This window comes from Mus caroli, chromosome 3 (genome assembly GCF_900094665.2).
Source record: "Mus caroli chromosome 3, CAROLI_EIJ_v1.1, whole genome shotgun sequence".
NCBI lineage: Eukaryota > Metazoa > Chordata > Mammalia > Rodentia > Muridae > Mus > Mus caroli.
This window is the reverse complement of record NC_034572.1, coordinates 104,507,895-104,527,294: the sequence shown is the minus strand read 5'-3', so window position 1 is coordinate 104,527,294 and position 19,400 is coordinate 104,507,895. Positions and strand designations below refer to the sequence as shown.

General features: G+C 36.9%; 1 pseudogene; it reads right to left on the bottom strand.

The window, feature by feature from the left end:
- Positions 1-17,372: 17,372 nt before the first annotated feature.
- On the bottom strand, positions 17,373-18,007 carry LOC110290690 (annotated as a pseudogene).
- Positions 18,008-19,400: the final 1,393 nt, after the last annotated feature.

Sequence of the window (19,400 nt, the reverse complement as noted above, 5' to 3'; positions counted from 1 at the left end):
TGAGAAAAAGAGAGCTACTGCTAAACCTGGAGTCTGGAAATGAGGAAACAGGAAATCATCAAGACAGGGTGAATGTGAAAAAAAAGTTACAAAACAATGTGAAAAATCGTTTCAGTTTTAGAGTCTGAATCCATGAACATCCCAGGACAGTTTATTCAAACTGAACAATCCTGTTTCCTTTCTACATATTTGAGAAATAGAGATGACATTCTCCTGCTGTTTTCCACACCTCCATTGTGGGCTCAAAGAAAATCATGATTAAAAAGAAAAGGTCAAACAATGATGGAAACAAATAGAAAGTAAAACAACACTCTAAATCTCCCAGGCTAGAAATAACCATCATTAATTTTAGAAAATTTAATTTAACTCATTTCTTTTGACTGAACATAGATGAAGATTGTAAAGATGGAAAGGTCAATGCGAGAGAACTTGTCTGAATAGCCTACTGGACTATTTCTTGGTGATTAAATGCACACAGATAAAAATGCTTTGAATGAAGATTTAGAAAGGAAAAATCACACCATATAAATGATTTTAACATAAGTATTAATTTAATTTGTGTTTTGAATTGAGAATAAAACTGAGAAATAAAAAGAGAACATTAATGACATAAGAGTTTGAGTACAGCCGGGCATGGTGGCTCATGCCTTTAATCCCAGCCCTTGGGAGGCAGAGGCAGGCAGATTTCTGAGTTCAAGGCCAGCCTGGTCTACAAAGTGAGTTCCAGGACAGCCAGGGCTACATAGAGAAACCCTCTCTCAAAAAACAATAAAAAAAAGAGTTTGAGTACACAGTATTTCCTGAAACCACTCAATTATTTTAATAAAGATACAATAATATATTTTAAAAGTTGTAAACTTCCATCAACTGCAAATTGACTGTAAGTTATATGTACATGCATGTGTGTGTGTGTGTGTATGAGAGAGAGAGAATATGTGTGTGAATGTATGTTTATAAATAGTATGAATTTAGAATGGAGATATTAGTGAGGAAGGAGATAGGGAAGGAAGAAGAGATGATAATGATGAAAGAATATGAGCAGAATATTTGGTGCACATGGATGGGAATATCATGAAAAAACTTTTTATAAATAAATGCCAGTGATAAATACATATATTTATTTCTTTATACATTATCTAAGAACCTCAATATATGGGGTTCTGCCAATTACATTCTATATATACAGTACACCAGTGTTTTTATGTGATTCTGTGATACTGAAGTGAGTCTTTGTTTTAAGCAGGTAGATAGACATTGACATTTTTGTATCATCATTTATGGAGATGCAAGATGTCCTATTGAACCGTAAGTACAGTCTTCCTTTTGATGGAGATCTTTGAATACTGTCTCTTTCCCCTTTGCCTCAGTGATCTCTTCTGCAGGAACATCTGATATGCATGAGTTACATTCACATCTGCCAGCATCTGACTTTTGCACCTTTGATACTTCTACTTAATTTTGTATATTTCCCACACCATGTTCACTATATATGTAACCGCATTTTTAGTCAATGCAATTATATTTAAAATTGCTTTTACATGACTTCAATTCCAATACATTTCATTCATCCTTTTCATCTTGTCTGAGTACTAGCAGCCTGCTTGGAGTTTTCTCTTATGATGTATGGAAATATATTATTTAAGCTATTAAGTTTCTTTTCTGTTGTGTGTAAAAACAAGAAAATATTACTGATGTAAATCCTTTCTGTGTTTAAAGGGACTACACTTTCATATGGCATATGTTTCTTAGCTATCCATTAAGACTTGGAATTCATTTCTTTATTTTTTCCATTGTTTATTTGCTGCTGTCTAGCTTTCCCTGAAATGTAAATAGGGCTAGCTACCTGCTGAAAAGAAAAATGGAGGGGGGGAGGGAGGAGAAAGAACTTAAAATAAGAATTTTTGAGACCTAATTTGTGATCTCAACACCCTCATGCCAAATGAATTGCGCCCATTTTTTGGAACTCAGGCCTATCCTTGGTATTGAGGTAATGTCTTAGGGTTTTATTGCTGTGAACAGACACCTGACCAAGTCAACTCTTATAAGAACAATTAATTGGGGGCTGTCTTACAGGCTCAGAGGTTCAGTCCGTCATAATTAAGGCAGGAACGTGGCAGCATCCAGGCAGACATGATGCAGGAGGACCTGAGAGTTCTACATCTTCATCTAAAGGCCACTAGGAGAAGACTGGCTTCCAGGTAGCTAGGAAGAGGGTCTTAAAGCCCATGAGCACAGTGACACATTCCCTCCAACAAGGCTACATCTACTCCAGTAAGGCCACATGTCCAAATGGTGCCACTCCCTGGGCCAAGCATATTCAAACCACCACAGGTAATCATTGCGACTCATAAGGAATCAACCTAGCTTAAATCCCCCAGGCCACTTCCCCCGAGGCAGGGGGTATAATTCTTATCAATAACAACAGGGAGCATCCATTTGGTTCCCACATCAGTGCTAGCTCTCCTACTACTCTATGCTATTAGCAATCTACATAGAGTCTATTCTTTTCAGCAGTCTCTGTACCCCTTGGAACCTGTCAATATTAATCAAAGAGCCATTGTATATGACTTTCCAGACTATAACATTCCCTTTCAGAAAATCTATAGCCATTAATGTTCAGGGAGGCATGCATCATCTCTCAGCATCCTGCCCTGTTTGGGGCCTGATTTCATTTCATTTTGTGGAAGTGCAAATAGTTCATAGTTTGACATTATACCTATTTCTTTGTTTCCTTTTACCTCAAGTTATGATGCCTTCATTTCAAGGTTTCTTACCACTATTTTTGCTAGATTTGAAAGGGGGGGAGATAAAACTGCCTCCACTCTGCAATCTGAAACCTGAAGTGTCACTAATACACATTTGAACAGTGATTCAACAATGTAACACATTGACAATGATGCAAGGATGCATTCTGTTGTTTCCTAAAACAGGTTCAGACTTTGAATACACAAGCACACACACACACAAACACACACACACTTCCAAACAAAAAGAAAAGTCAGCTTTAAACCTGATCTCTTTCTAGTGAAGTTAGAAAAGCAGTGAGAAAGATTGGCCTAAGTGTATACAGAATTAACCTGGTATCATTAAAAGGTAGAAGAATTTTAGATGGATTATTTCTAAAGTGATACTTATGAACACCGAAAGCCATGAACACTTTCATCTATTTGATTTTAAGTACCTCTTGTTACAATAAGAAAAAAAAAAGTTTCTACCTGAAAAATTTTATCCCTTACAAGCCATTTTCTCCCTCAGCCTGACCCAGCGGTGAAGTCAAAATGACAAATCTATGACATCATAATCATTTTTTTTCCTCCAGGAACAAACTGAGAAGCCATTAACACAGGATGGTGACTTCACTGCAGGATCAAACAGAGCAGCTGGCTACAGAGAAAGAGGGAGCATTCTTATTCAAACACACATAGATCTTCAATAATAACCAGGGAAATTCAGAAAATTACTGTCAGAGTAAATTGCATTTTGTATAAATGCCAACTCCTTTCAAGTCTGCCCCAGCATGATCATCCTTCTTATATAGTATGGCTGCCCTTTTCTCCTAAGGGACCTTTGGCAGAGTCTACTTTTATGTTTCATGTATCATTAAAATGACTTAAATGAGTAGGAATAAGGCACACCTGGCATTTATTTTTAATTATTTGCATAAATAAAATGGTGTTCTTATTCTGTGCCTACTGGTGCTCAGAAAATACATTTTATCAAGTGGATTTTATGTTCATGTTTGTATCAAGCCATGAACAGGTGAGATCTGTGCATTGATTAGCTCAGCAGGGCAAAAAGGATATGTTTCTGTCTATGTGAGATGTTTTGAAAACAACGGATGGTTTCTAATAATTATTATTTGCATCTCTGTTCTATGTGTCTCTAGGAGGTATCAAGGGTAACAGTCTCTGCTTTTGAATCAGGTTAACATACAAAAAACATTAATCTGGCAAGGACACATGAAGAATGTCAAGTAAGCAATACATACTGCACATGCTGCGTTCAGAAGAGTATATCACGCCTGTGAAGGCTGTAGGAACTGAGAGTTCAGTCCAATATAAAATTCCAGCTGTCCTTATATCTGTGATGTCCTCAGCTATACAATAGGTAAAATTGGTATTGCCCTCACAGGATGTATGCAAACCAGAAATGAGTATTGTCTGAAAAGAACTTAAGAAATTGCCTTTGACAGATAGAAGAGCAAAAATGAGCAGCACTTTTCTAATAATATTAATGAAATTAGACTTTAGAATTTTAAGTAAAATAATTTAGAAGGCAAAAATCTAGGACAAGGTAATTATTCTGAGAATTCTCAAAAGAGATGATTGAGTGAACCTATGCAGTAGATTTGAAGAATATGATTAAATTAGTTTATTGAAAGGAAGGTGTCAAAGAAAGGAGAGAAAAGGAAAGTCTTAAAGAAATATAGTGTCACAAAAGTGGAAAAACATGTAACTCAAGCTACTTTTAGAAGTTTAATTATATTTCTTATGTATTCAACAATATGTGTTGAAAACATATTCATCAGAGTCATCTAATAAATAAAAATATAATAGTAAAGAGGCAGAAAATTTTCTATCTCTCTAGAACTTATACTGATCAAGAAAAGATAAGGGTGGCACAGGACAAGAATATAATATGATAAAATGTGTACTTTGGAATGACTAATTACATAATCATAAGGTGAAACAAAGACACATGGAGACCATAGGACTCTTCTACCATGCTACTGCAATGACCCAGGGATGATGGGAAACAATGGAGTATTAGATGGGAGGGATAGTGGGAAGTATTAATTTGAAAAAGATGAAAGAAATAACTCGTGATAACTAGAAATTGATTGCAAAAATGCTAAAGTTCAGAAGAGATTCTATTCTGATATTAATAGAATATTCAAGAAAAAATAGCAGACAAATTCTCTGAGTAGTTTGTGAACTTTCTTCTTTCTTTTCATCCTTCTTTAACTTCCTAGTTTATTAGCAATGATGCCTGGAAATGCGAACAGGTAAAACATCTAAAGACATCAAAAGAGAAAAATGTATAGAAAATGAACACATCTTAGGATTTCCTAGAGAAGGATGAAAATGAAACAGAAAAATTAAAATACACAACAAATTATTGTATTATAATGGGTCAGTTAGGAAGAGTTTCTGATGGAAAAGGTGTTCATATGTTCTAAAGGAATGAAAACACCAAAAAAATGGATCAAAAAGAAACTATTCAAATTGACAAATGAAGAAGTTAGATGGAGCCATTTAGATGAGTGATCTCATGAAGCTCTTGAAGAAGTCTGCTTCACTGCAGGACATGGTAACTCTAGAGAGACCACAGTTTTCAATACTTTTAATCTTAATACAGAAAAGTCTAAGTGCTTTGCGAGTCAAAGAGATGGTTAGCTATTCCTTTTTCTCACTTTCAAATGTAATTCCAACCAACTGTTTCAGAAGCACCTGCTCTCGATTGCTGGCAAACTAGCTAAATAATAAATGGCTCCAAGGAGAGTCAACAACTCTATGTATGATAGGAGGAATGATTTTTAATAGTTTTAAAAATGCATTTTCTTTATGTTGGGTCACGTGGTTAAATTAATTTTAATTTACCCAAGATTCTGTAGACTATAAGGGACTGGAATTATGTTTCAAGGAAAAACTTAGATGGACACTTCAACTAGCTCTGTGATGACACTACTCCATCTGTACAGAATTATAACAGGATTTCCCCTTTTGTAATACAGATTTATGGATAAGCTCCTCTCTTACCAGAATCCTTTTCTTCTTAAAGATGATAGAAACCTGCAGCTGTCAATCAGCAATAGGGGTAGATTTTCTTTCATTAAAAATCACTCTACAGACTGAAGGAAAGGCCATCCAGAGACTGCCCAACGTGGGGATCCATCTCATATACGGTCACCAAACCCAGACACTACTGTGGATGCCAACAAGGGCTTGCTGACAGAAACCTGATATAGCTATCTGTCCCCTTAGAGGATAAAGAAAATAACCAGTAAAAAAATATCACTCTATAGGGTGTTCCTTTGTAAAATCTCAGAGGTAAATACATTTTAAAACGTACATATCTGCAACCAGCCACTGTGAGGCTGTCAAATGTTCAGGCAGAGAGAGAGAGAGACAGAGAGAGAGAGAGTGTTAAAATCTCATATATGTGTGTGTGTGTATATATATATATATATATATATGTATATATATGTATATACATATATATCATACATACATTTGAGTTAATGAGTTAATGTATAAAATATACAATTCTGGGATATTTATGTCTACCAAGGTAAGATCAAAAATCCTTTTTACCATGATTATCCTTTCAAACCATATCATCTCAAAACAACTCAAATGGCTTTGTAAAATCGCATACTCACTTGATGCTATCAGTAACACTACTCCTGAAAAGTCCTTCAGACTTAATGATGGAGAATTAGAGAACTTGAAAGATGATCTGACCATCAATTTACTGAAGACTTCCAGTTCTAGAAACTTCTTAAGCAATAAACATTTTTGTATTCCATATCCTGTAGCACAGGCTGAAATTTGCAATTTTCTTTGAGTTTGATATCATAACAATGAGAAGTTCTAGATTCCTTGCCCTTACATATACATTATGATCGTTCTATCCTTCTTCTAATGGAATGACTTACTCAATATTTAGCAAATTCCACAACTTGTTTATGTCTCGATCACAGAATCGTGTTAACAGCAATGTTCCAAAAGAAATCTGTTGCCCACAGTTTATTGGTGATCTTTTAAGAATAAGAATTGTCATGAGCATCCATATAGTTATGAATTTTGAAAAATAAACATAGAAAAACACATGGTATCTCATCTACCATTCAAATTCAATCATGAAAAATAACAGCCCAGAAAAAAAAAATAAATCAGTTCATCTCTATAAGATAAGTCATTCTCCAACTGTTTCTGATTCACTTTCTGTGACAACTTTGGAAGTTCACTGGCTACATGGAATTGGAGAAACAAGCCAACAACACTTAAAATCAGAAGATTATTGACTTAAGCTCAAAGTAAACTAAGACCTTAGAATGAACAGAAAACATTTGCTGAAGTCTCCTTCCTAAAGGGATTTGATAGCTGCTTGTATGATCTATTCGCTACCCAAGCCATGTTGGCTCCTTACAGCCTGTATTCACACGGAAGGATCCAGATAACAAGGCAGCAAATGATAATTTGATGATGTAAATTTCTCCTGGGAATTTTAAAGAAATAGAACTTGTATATTCACAAGTAAGTGGGATGAGATGAGATCCAAGACCTTTCTGGTGAGGTAATAAGCATGAATGAATGACAAAAAAGAGAAGGAAGAGTAGGACTGGTAAATCTGTAGACTAAAGATGACATAGATGTGAAGTAGATGTGAAGTAGGTGGGCCATGTCAGCCCAGCTGTATAGATGAATGGTGGTCAAATATCAGACTAATCTCAAAATATAAAAGGTTATTTAGAATTTATATGTGGTTAGAGATATATTATTGAATATAAGCTTCTTTCTCTGTCTGTCTCTGTTGATCTCTATCTTTCTCTCTCTCTCTCTCTCTCCACCTCTCTCTCTTTTTCTGCCTCTCTCTGTCTGTCTCTCTTTCTCTCTGTCTCTGTCTTTCTGTCTCTCTGAATTTCTGCTTCTCTCTCTGCCTCTCTCTCTCTGTTTCTATTTCTTTCTGCTTCTCTCTGCCTCTCTCCGTCTCTCTATCTCTGTCTCTTGTCTTTCTTTCCCTCTCAAACAAAATTAGGATTCTTGGATATATGGAACCAGGAAGATAAGATTATAGAGGTAAGCTAGATAGGCATTAAATATCCTTGAAAGCATAATTCTACATGTGGAAGAAGCCTTTTGTGTAATTTCTTTTGATGAGATCATTGCTTCACAACCCTACTGCCACATTAATTGCTTTTGAAAGATTATGTATTACTAATATCTGGGGAGGTTATTGAGAACCTTTGAATGTTTCCCGAGAGACACCAAAAGCCAGAAATCTCAAGATTAACAACCAGAATATATAGATCAGGCCACACTTACTGCACAGCTATGTCCTAGAAGGTAATTCACAGAGCCACCCACTATAGGTCCCTTCAGAAAGTCTTCATGCTGCTTTCAAACATTAGAAATATTATAAAGGAATGAAAATTTTTTGAAAGCAAAGCTTCCCCTCTTCTATTTCCTTTCATCTGGCAGCTGCCACCAGAAGGGGCTGCCCATATTTAGAGTAGTTTTCCCGTATTAACTAGTATAATCAAGACAATCCCATACAGACAAACCCATGGGCCAACCTGTGAATAAAAAAAAAACAAAAACAAAAACAAAAAAATGAGAAAGGAACATCTGGATGCCAGACCATGGGGTACAATGAGCTCTAATATTCTAGGTACAAGAAATGCTGAAGATCTGAATAAACTCAGCTCATGAGTAGAGACATGGGTGAATGAGGTAGCAGAATTTCATGGTACTATTTCTAATGGGGAAGGTATAAGGAAGAACTTGGATACAATGTTTGTGTTTTTTTTATAATTTATTTATTTCTAACTTGTGGTCAGTTTCAGCTTGCTGGTGATGGCTAAGCAAATCATATCTGAATGTACCACAGTGGGTCAACTAATTCTAAACAACTTGGAAGCATCCCTGAGTAATGATATAATATATATATGTATATATTATATATTATATATAATATATAATAATAATGAATAAGATACCTAGAAATATGTATTAGATAAGGCTTCTGTCTAACAAGCAACTAAGAGAAATGTAAGTCATGCTTACCTCTATAAATACTTATCAATCACAATACTTAACCACATTATAAATTAATAACATAAGCTGCCCTTGAGCTACTCTTAGAGTTTGCTATTGAGTACAATAGTTGACCTTGAATATCTTGAATATTTTCATTTATGAAGTGCCAAATATAAATGTGCTGCTGATTGTAAATGAATCTCACAGAAAAGGGAGCTATATTTTTGTTTGTATATGTAAATTTCTGTAAAATATCAATATTTATGCTATTTTATAAGATAACTTTATTCTGGCAGGTACTGAATTTGATTTACATGAAAGAGACACACTTGGTCAGAAATTTAATACATTCAGCTCAGAATTTATTCTTTGATAGAAGTAACAAAGAATGTGTTATGAAATAGAGCTTGCTAACCTCATTATCATTAAATTGAAGTCATTCATAGCTTTTTCTAAAAAGATGTTATGGATCTATGAGCTATGATATAAAACCTAAGATTTGAAACATCTAATTGTATTTGTGGGTTTGTAGTTATTTTTTATTACTATTTTGAATGTGTGTAAGGCTTTAAGGTAATGAGTTTCACTATTTCTCTCTAGCATGCTACCTGCTGTGTAAAACAGCTCCTCCATTTATTTAAAATGTCTAAAGCAATGTGAATACTAACCGTTAATCACTTGTATTAGCACAGATGCCCAACTTAAATGCCTAAAGTAAAGCCAGTGCAGAGAGCAGCACTAAGCAAAATGCAAGAGAAGAAAATAAGAGTCAGAAATTGCAGCTCTTTAGAACCATCAAGGAATTGGTAGGAAGAGCTGAGTTTTTTCAGATAGCTAAGATGTATTTCTGTCAGTCTCCAACTACTACCTTAAGTATATTGATAGCACTTTTAAGGTCTTTTTTCACATGTATTTATTTATTGATAAACATTGGTGTTTTGCCTGTATGTATGTCTGTAGGAGGCTGTCAGATCCTGGGTCCATAGTTACAGACAGTTGTGAGCCGCCCTGTGAGTGCTTGGAAATGAACCCAGGTCCTTTGAAAGAGCAGCCAGTGCTCATAACCACTGAGCCATCACTCCAGCCCCACCAGTCGTATTTTTTTGAAGTATAATATGCATGAGAAAAAATTAGAAACTTTAACTATATTAACTAATTAATGTAGAGAGTTGTTGCCTATAACAAAATATGCCATATTTTTGCCTATCCACAAATATTCTTTGCCACTCAGTTTTTATTGTAGTCCCCCCATTATGAACTCTTTTTTTTCATTCTTGAACCTAATGATATTGGAATCATAGACATTTTTACTTCTGTTCCATTTTCTGTTTTCACCATTTACATATATAATAGTAGTATTTTGGTTTTGCTATCACTTATTTGTCTCACAGCATCCCTCTGTGTGTCTACACCACAGTCAGCTATAGCATTCTTCTATTGATGGACATTAATACAATTTCCTTTGTGAGGCTGTTCTGATTAAAGTTAAAATAAGCACTCTAATATAAGCCTTCTTGTGGTCATATACATTTTCTTCTCTTAGTTAAATTAGGAATCCAATATCTGTGCCAAACTTAACATATAATTTTATAAAACAATGTCAAAGCATTTTTCAAAACACTAGTAACCTTTTTATTCCTATTAGCCATATGAGAAATGTTTAAAAATTGATTATAAAGAGTGAAACTATGAATTCAGTATCACTATATCTTCTAATTCTTTTCAACAACTCACAGATTCTAATTTTTTACTATTAAAAATGTTTACATATTACTGTTTAAATTAAATGAACATATGTAGCACAATATAATTGCTACCCACATGACCTTATAAGCAACCGATATGATAATTGTGGTATGTAACATACTTCCCTTAACTTCTTAAACAAAGAAATGTTTAAATTTTTATTTGCTTCTTAATAACTCAGATTACTGATTATAAGTTGCTACTAAGAATTTGCAAGCAATCGGAATATACTGAGGTACAAAAGGTGGCTCTCAACACAAATCCTTCCTTGGGGACCTGGGATAGATTTGTTGTATCAATTCTGTTTTCTCTAATTTGTGTGTCTCATTTATTGTCATGAAGACAGCAGTTGTCTACTCCACAAATAAAGTCATTTTTCTCATTTCTTCTAACTCTGCTTTCTACTATCTTTGCAGGCATCTAAATATTGTCATTTTTATAAAGAACTATAGAGAAGAAAAAAGAATGACAAGTATGAGTGGAGAGTGGAATGACAACCTAGTGAGAATAGAAGGAGATGTGAAGACACATGCCTGATGACATTGGTTTGTCTGCCTATTTATTTTCTACAATTGGATCACATTCCTTAGAAGGCAGTTACCAAGAGAGCTAAATTTTTAAACAGATATAATACAGCCCTTATCAATTAGTAATTTTCCCAAAGACAAAGGTCTGTGCAAAAGAGAGCAGAAGAGATATTACTACAATGTAATTTCTTCCAGGAAAAAAAAAAAAAACTTTTCTACCTGTGTTTGTCTTTCTCTATATAACAGAGCTGTATCTACTGAAATTAATTATGAGTATTTTATAATTAAAGATGATATAACTATTGGTATTCAAATATGCTCATATACAGTACAGTTTAAGTATGCTTTCTAGTGCTATGATAAAGACAAGAAACAAAAAAAAAATCAGGGAGGAATGGATTTATGTCATTTTACAATCTATAGTCTGTAACTGGGGAAAGCCAATTACTCAAGCAGGAACATGGAGGTAGGAACTGAAGCACAGACTACGTATGAACACTGTTTACTCACTGGCTGTCTATGGCTTGCGCTGTGTGCTTGACGACATAACAAAAGCCTTTGATGTCCATTTATATGTATAGCCATATTTGCAGTATATTTATGAGAAGGCAGTACTAGAAAATGTCATCCTGAGTGAGGTCACCCATTCACCAAAGAACATACAGGGTATGTACTCACTGACCAGTGGATATTAGGCAAGAAGCTCCATTACCCACAATACAACTCACAAATCCTATGAAGCTCAGAAAGAAGGAAAACCAAAGTGTGGATGCTTCCGTCCTACTTAAAAGGTGGTGGTGGACAAAATAATGGGAGGGACCTGGGAGCAAGACATGAGGGGGAGGGGAACAGGAGGGCTGGATCAGGTACAGGAGGAGACCGGAGTGATGTAAGAGGGCCAGGAAATGAAACAGAAGTGTGTAGCAATGAGGAATGGAAAACTGGGTTAGCCACCAGAAAGCTCCAGATGCCAGGAAAGCAAGAGGCTCCCAGAAACCAACAGGGATGACATTAGCTGAAGAAATACCAAACAAAGTGGGGGGGGGAACCCTTAGAGACCATGTTCAAAGGTTAGGCAAGGTCCCTCGTTAAGGAATGGGACCACCCATTCATCTCCAGAATTTTAACCCAGAATTGCTCCTATCTAAAGGAAATACTGGGACAAAAAGTGGGGCAGAGACTGAAGGAAAGGCCATCCTGACATTGCCCCTCCTGGGGTTCATCACATATTCAGATACCAAACCTGGACACTATTGGTGATGCCAAGAAGTGCTTGCTGACAGGAGCCTGATAGAGCTATCTCCTGAGAGGCTCAGTTAGAGCCTAATCTACACAGCTGGGGATGCTTGCAGCTTATCATTGGACTGAGCACAGGGACCCCAATGGAGGAGTTAAGGGAAGGACTAAAAGAGCTGAAGGGATTTGCAATCCCATAGGAAGAACAACAATATCAACCAACCAGAACCCCCACCCTCATCCCAGCCTCCTAGAGCTCCCTGGGACTAAACCACCAACCAAAGAATACACAGGTAGAGACCCATGGCTCCAGCCACATATGTAGCAGAGGATGGCTTTGTTGGGCATCAGTGGGAGGAAAGGCCCTTGGTCCTGTGCAAGCTTGATATCTCAGTGAAGGAGAATGCCAGGGCAGGGAGGCAGAAGTTGGTGGGTGGGTAGTTGGGTAGGTGGGTAGGTGGATGAGTGGGGGAAAATCCTCATAGAAGCAGGGGGGAGGGAGGATGGGATAGGAGGTTTTAGGAGTGGAAACCAGTAAAGGAGATAGCATTTGAAATGTAAATAAGTAAAATGTCCAATATAAAATGAGAGAGAGAGAGAGAGAGAGAGAGAGAGAGAGAGAGAGAGAGATCTTATCCACTTGATTGTCTACATAAGCCTTCAAATTGTTACCATTGGTGAAAATGGTTGAGTGAGACCAGATATAATAATAAATAATGTAACAATACAATCTAAAGTTTTAGGAACAGATAAAATGTTTCATGCAAGGGGCGGTCAGAGTTGAGTTCCATCAACTTACAAACATAGAAATGAGTCTGAACATGCACAGGAGCATAGAAGGCAGGATGCTTTCAGCCAGCCCATTCTTCGTCCAAAGCAACTATCATTATTAGGATTTGTCCCTGAGGTTGTTTCACTCGATGACAATGTTTTGGCTGAGTGTTCAGTCTTAGGGCTAATTAAGCATATTTAAGCATATCAAGAGCTTTCAGTTCGATCAGGAGTTATTTTTGTGATTTGGAGAAACCCAACTGTGAGAAGATACAGCTCTTTCCTCCAGTCTTAAACAGGGCCCTATTAAATCCTCTTAGCTAAAATCCTGAGAAAACTGTATGTGAGCAATATAATAAGAACATTTTGCTACCATTTCACTAGGAGATTAATAGGTTCTCTGTGGGTGCTCAAGTCTTCAAATGCATTGCATTTTTATACAGAAAATGATTCGTAGTCATTGTTTTCCTCCTTAAGGATAAAGCAGAAAAAATAGGGCAAAAATTGGCACATACTGTTTAATAGTGTCTGAATGGAACAAGTCCTTAGAGAGGCAACTGATAATTGTTGAAACATATTGTAGAAATTTGTTTCTCCAGAGGGAGCAAATTCCTGGTATGTAGACTGACTCCAGTCCTCAGACCCACTATGTAGCTTCTGAAGTCCTCTGATACACTGACAACTGTCATACAAAATTTCAAATCCTATGTATCTACCGCTAATTCTGGCAACCCTACCCTGCTGGATCTACACAGTCCTCTCTCCATTAAACTGGACGTGCTCTCCTCAGTACACACTACATTCCTTTCCTACCATTACAAGATTCCCTGTGAGTTTCCTGCCTGACTGTGTAGTCAACTATATTTTCAATGACCATTAGGCTGTCCCTCTGAAGTATTCACGATATACCATTTTTACGTCTGAAGTTTCAAACAGATACAAATTCCTGTCTTCCATTTTGACTAAATGCAGAAAACAATGTGGGGATGTATGCTAAATTTTTCTGACTCAAAAACAGTCATCTAGGAAGAAAACAAGCAGCTTAAAGCAAACAGATTCATATAGGCCAAAAAGTCTCTGGAAACACACAGCTTTGAAATATTCATCTTAAGAACATTCCGTGTGTTCTGAGAATAGCATGTGGTTTAGAAAATATTTTAGCGATTCTCACCCCCATGCTAACCTCAACATGCAAATTAATATGCAACAAAATCAAGGAATTCCTCGAGGTCATTTCTCCTTATACTTTACAGCACCCTCCAGATCTAATTAGAGAATTTTCTCTAAGGGGGAAAAACGGATGTAAATAAATAATTGTTTGCAGGGAAATAATAGCTGCATGCTAGGAAAAACAAAATCACCATCATATTCAAGTTCCACATGTTCAGAGAAACTATACAACTGTCACTGTCACAAAGCCCCCTGTGTGAGAGAAGTAATGTTATCTACTGTTCACTGTCAATACTGCATCCTCTAAGACAGAATGACACCAGGTTAGGAAACCAATAGGAACTTTAGATAAGAGAAACATTGTCTTTGAGCTTTATATGAGAAATCATACTGTTACATTTTTTTTCAAAATTATAATCAGATACCTAATTATAATATAAAAAAGCATAAAGATGTCTTGAACTAATATTTTTAATATTTTTAGGTTAGCTACTATCTTTGTTCCATTTCCTATGGCTGTGATAAAATGACCTGATAAAAGCAACTTTAAGTAAGAAAGGCATTGATCAGCTTACAGTCTAGGTCACAAGTCTTTTATTGTGAGAAACATTGGCAAACATTGAAGAAGTTACTCACCTCCACAGTCAAGAGCAGTGAGAGAGTGACTATATACATGCTTACAACTCAGCTTTTACAGAGTCTAGGACCCAGCTGCAGGCAATGTTGCCACCTACAGAGGACTGGGTCTTCCTGAATTAGTTAATGTTATCAAGAAAACCCTCCACAGATATCCTCACAGGCCACTTGTTCTAGAGTAGTGGTTCTCAGGTCACAACCCCTTTGAAAGCCTCTATCTCCAAAATTAGGTATATTACAGTTCATAACAGTAGCAAAATTATAGCCATGAAGTAGCAACAAAAATAATTTTTATGGCATTGGGGTCATCACAAGATGAAAAACTATGTTAAAAGGTCACCTAGCTAGGTAGATTGAGATCCACTGATCTTGACAATGATTAGTAAGCCTCTCTTCCCATGTGATCTAGGTTTTATCTAATTGACAATTAAAACTAGCCATCACTTCCACAAATAGGTTTTATCTTAACATCTTCATACATGGGTTTTATTGTACTTTTTCCTCATGGGTTCCCCTTTCAAACTGCCTCCCCATACCCCTTATTTTAGAGCTGTCCCCCTTCTTGCCTCCCACTCAGTACTCAAACTGCTTTTCTTATCAAATGTATTTTAATTCTCAAATTCAGCATTTCTCAACCCTTGGGTCACAACCCCTATGGAAAACCTTTATCTCCAAAAATATTACAGTAGCAAAATTATGGTTATGAAATAGCAATGAAAATAATTTTATGGTTGGAGTCATCACACCTTGAGGAATTTTATTAAAGGGTCACAGCATCAGGAAGGTTGAGAATCACTGCTTAATTCTTAATAAGTTTTAATTTCAGAGTTCTTCAACAGAGTTGTGTTGTGGTTTATTAAAATATATTTTCATATAGATTTTATGTATAAGAGTTAAAAGAAGTAGAATTACTGTGGGTATGAGCCTCTCAACGAAGGGTTGCATGCTCTCATGGTGGGCACTGTGTATAAGATACCAGATGCCTTTGGGATTTTGTTGGTTCATGATTTTCTTTTATGCATGTGTTGTACTTCTATGTGTGCAGGCATACTTGTGTGTGTGTGTGTGTGTGTGTGTGTGTGTGTGTGTGTGTGTGTGTGTGTGGTGGGGCACCCATGCCTGTATGTGCAAATGCTTGGAAGTCCAAGAGACAGTCACAGTTATCACCCTTCAGGCATCCTGGTCTCTTTAACATACTAAATTAGTCCTTTCACAATTATATACACATATGAAATTCATTCTAATTACTCTTAATCCCCAATCCTTCTTACCTCTTTGCCATTTCTGATAATGCCCCTCCTCTACCAGAGACTCTTCTCACATTCTCTTTTTGTTTGTTTTGTGACTCATGGAGTTTAGCTGGAGGTAACTATGTGACCATGGGTTGAGATCAATCCTTGAAATAATGATGAGTTTATCAGTGGGTAAAAACACAGAAGGCAATCACAGCTTGTCTCACCTCCCACAATCCATCCATAGCCAAGGAGCTCCTTCCTGGATCCAAGTTTAACTTTCAATAAGGCCAGCCTTTTTCAGGCCTAGCATAGGTAATTGCAGGTGCTGTGAGATCATGGTTGCAATGTCTGTGTCATGCCTGGAAGACAGCATTTGATATCCTTCTCCCTATCTTCCAGCCTTTTCGTTCTTTCCAGACCCTCTTGCTCAAGATTATCTTGGCCAAAGGACAGTTATATATGTATTGTTTTAGGATTGAGCACTCAACAATACCTTATACGTTGAATAGCCATGCCATTTATTACAAAGAAAAACTCCTCTAAGACTGAGTAGCAATTTTTCTGTGTGTAAAATCATAAGTAATTTGAAGGCACTATGCTAATGCCATTAAAGAGCAACAATAAGATCTCTCCCTCCTACAGCCTATTACTTCTCTCTTAAGGGGCTTTGGACCAATACTATAGGATATTTATGAATTCTATGCTGTGATAAAAGCCACAAATCAAACTATAGAGTGGTTGGTTGCACCATTAGTTATGCTACTATTGGACACTAATGAGCACATCTTGATTGGGTCCTTGGTGCTGTAGTTCATCAGGTTTACAGCTATTGAAGAAGTTTGGTGACATTTCTCCCACAACATCCTGCATAGCATCCTCCAGCACTACAGAGGAAGCTATCCAGTAAAAAGGAAAGTCAAGCTTAGGTCCAACTTGATTATAACTTGTAACCAAAGTGTATGTTGTCTTCAGCAATAGGGTTTCATCATGTATTTCTGGTAGACAACAAGGAGAAATGGCAAATTCACTATTTATGGGAGTGATCTAGCACCTCTTTGCCCAACAACTCATAAGAAGGTATCCCCCACCTAGCACTGGAACTTCCATTTAATATAACAACATAGCTTCTAAAGGCAGATTTATCCATATATGCCAGATATCTCTCTTCTAACATATTTTATGTTATTTGTTTGTTTGATTGTCTGTTTATGTGTTTGTTTGTTTATTGTCTGTTCAGGAAGCATTTTGTTGTTGCTTCAAGTATGAGAACTTTTACATGTGATGGACATTTAAAGCATCTCCCTCATGACCTGGCTGAGCTTCTGAACTGGGGTCTTTGCAAGCATATTAATGACTTCTCCCCAATTCTCGGCAATGCAAGCAACCATCTCATCCAGTCTTAACTTCAAATTTCAATACCTGGCCTTGCCTTGGGATGCTCTATAAGCACTGTCATTAGCTCAGAGAGAACAATTTCATATAAAGGAGATGCTGTGGTCACAGTGCAACTCATTTTTCCAGGGTAAATACTCACTGTGGTGGAAAAGACAAAGATGACTCCCTGATTGCTTAGGTGACCATTTTCAGCTAGTAAATTGATGAGGTTAGATATCAGTGGGGAAAATATTTCCCTTGTTGTGATGTCTTTCGTGGTTTTCACTTTGATGCAGTGCTTAAATATAAGAATTCAGAAGAGTAAGAGACACCTTGGCATCTTTCAGGTGTTGTCATAGTAGCAGCAACTCCTTTCCATTCAGTCTTGCTTATTCATTTTAGATGCAGCAGAAAAAACAGAAGTGGTACAGTGACCTTCAATGCCATATATCTAGACAGGGGGCCTCACATGCTTGGCAAAGGGCCTGACCACAGATGCACTGAAGCTCAGCGCCTGTTGGGACAGACTGGACACTGCTGCGGTGGCCATCTCTTCCTAAATTATATTTTTAATTGACTTATAAGTAGTAGGGTTTTATGCAGCTATCTTCTGCATTTCCTAGTTTTTAACTTCATGATTTTGTAGTAATAAGTAATAACAACAGCTACAATGTCCAAAGTTTAACAAAACAAAGATATCTGCTTACCATTTTCCATTGATATGGGCTCACTTTCTTGACTTTTTTAAAGTCTTGAAATAAGTGTTTTTGAAATTTTAAATAAACTTCTATTTGAAATACCTTATTAAGTTCTTGAACATATTTTTTATACTTTTTCCTTTTTATGTTATTGCATATGCTGTATATGCCTATGTGTATATGTGATTTTTAGTGCACAGACACACACATGCCTGTGTGCACACATTCATGTGGAGCCTTAGAGTTAAAGCAGTGGGTGCTTTTCCTGACTATTTTTCACCATCTACATGGAAGAGTGGTATTTCCATTGAATCTAGAACTAACTCAGTTAATGTAGCTAGCAATCTTGCCTCAAGGAGCTGATAGCTTCAGCTCCAGAGTCCTAGGATTATAGGCAAGATACCATCCCCAAATTTTTTTGAGTATGAGGACTTGAACTGGTGTCCTCATGCTTCAGGCAGCAGGTGTCATTATCCAATGAGATACCTACCCAGCCACCCACATAGTTCTTATTGAGACTAAAATGTATACTTTCCAAGTGAAGATATTATACCTCAGTCTTCATCTTAAATTATCTTAAACCCTGATCATAAATAAAAATCCCAAGTGATTACACACAGTGTAAGAAGCCTGGCTTCTTTCTTTATTTCTTGCCCCCCACTTGGATATTTTCTTTACTTGCATATCAAGTGTTATGCCCTTCCCCGTTTTCCCCCCTCCCAGAAACGCCCTATCCCATCCCTCTCCCACTGCTTTTATGAGGAGGTTCCTCCACCCACCCACCCATTCCTACCTCCCTGCCCTTGATTCCCCTACACTGGGGCATCTATCGACCAAGGACCTCTCCTCCCATTGATTCCTGACAAGGTCTTCCTTTGCTACATATGCTGTGGGAGCCATGTGTACTTGGTTGATGGCTTAGTCCCTGGGAGCTCTGGAGGGGTCTGGTTGGTTGATATTGTTGTTCTTCCTATGGGTTGCAAATCCCTTGAACTCCTTCACTCCTTTCTCTAACTCCTCTATTGGTGATCCCCCCGCATTCAGAGCAATGATTGGCTATGAACATCTGCCTCTGTATTTGTAAAGCACTGGTAGGGACTCTCCAGAGATAGCCATATCAGGCTCCTTTCAGCATGCACTTCTTGACATCCACAGTAGTATCTGGTTTGAGTAACTGTATATGGGATGAATCCCCAGGTAGAACAGTCTCTGGGTGGCCTTTCCTTCAGTTTCTGCTCTACACTT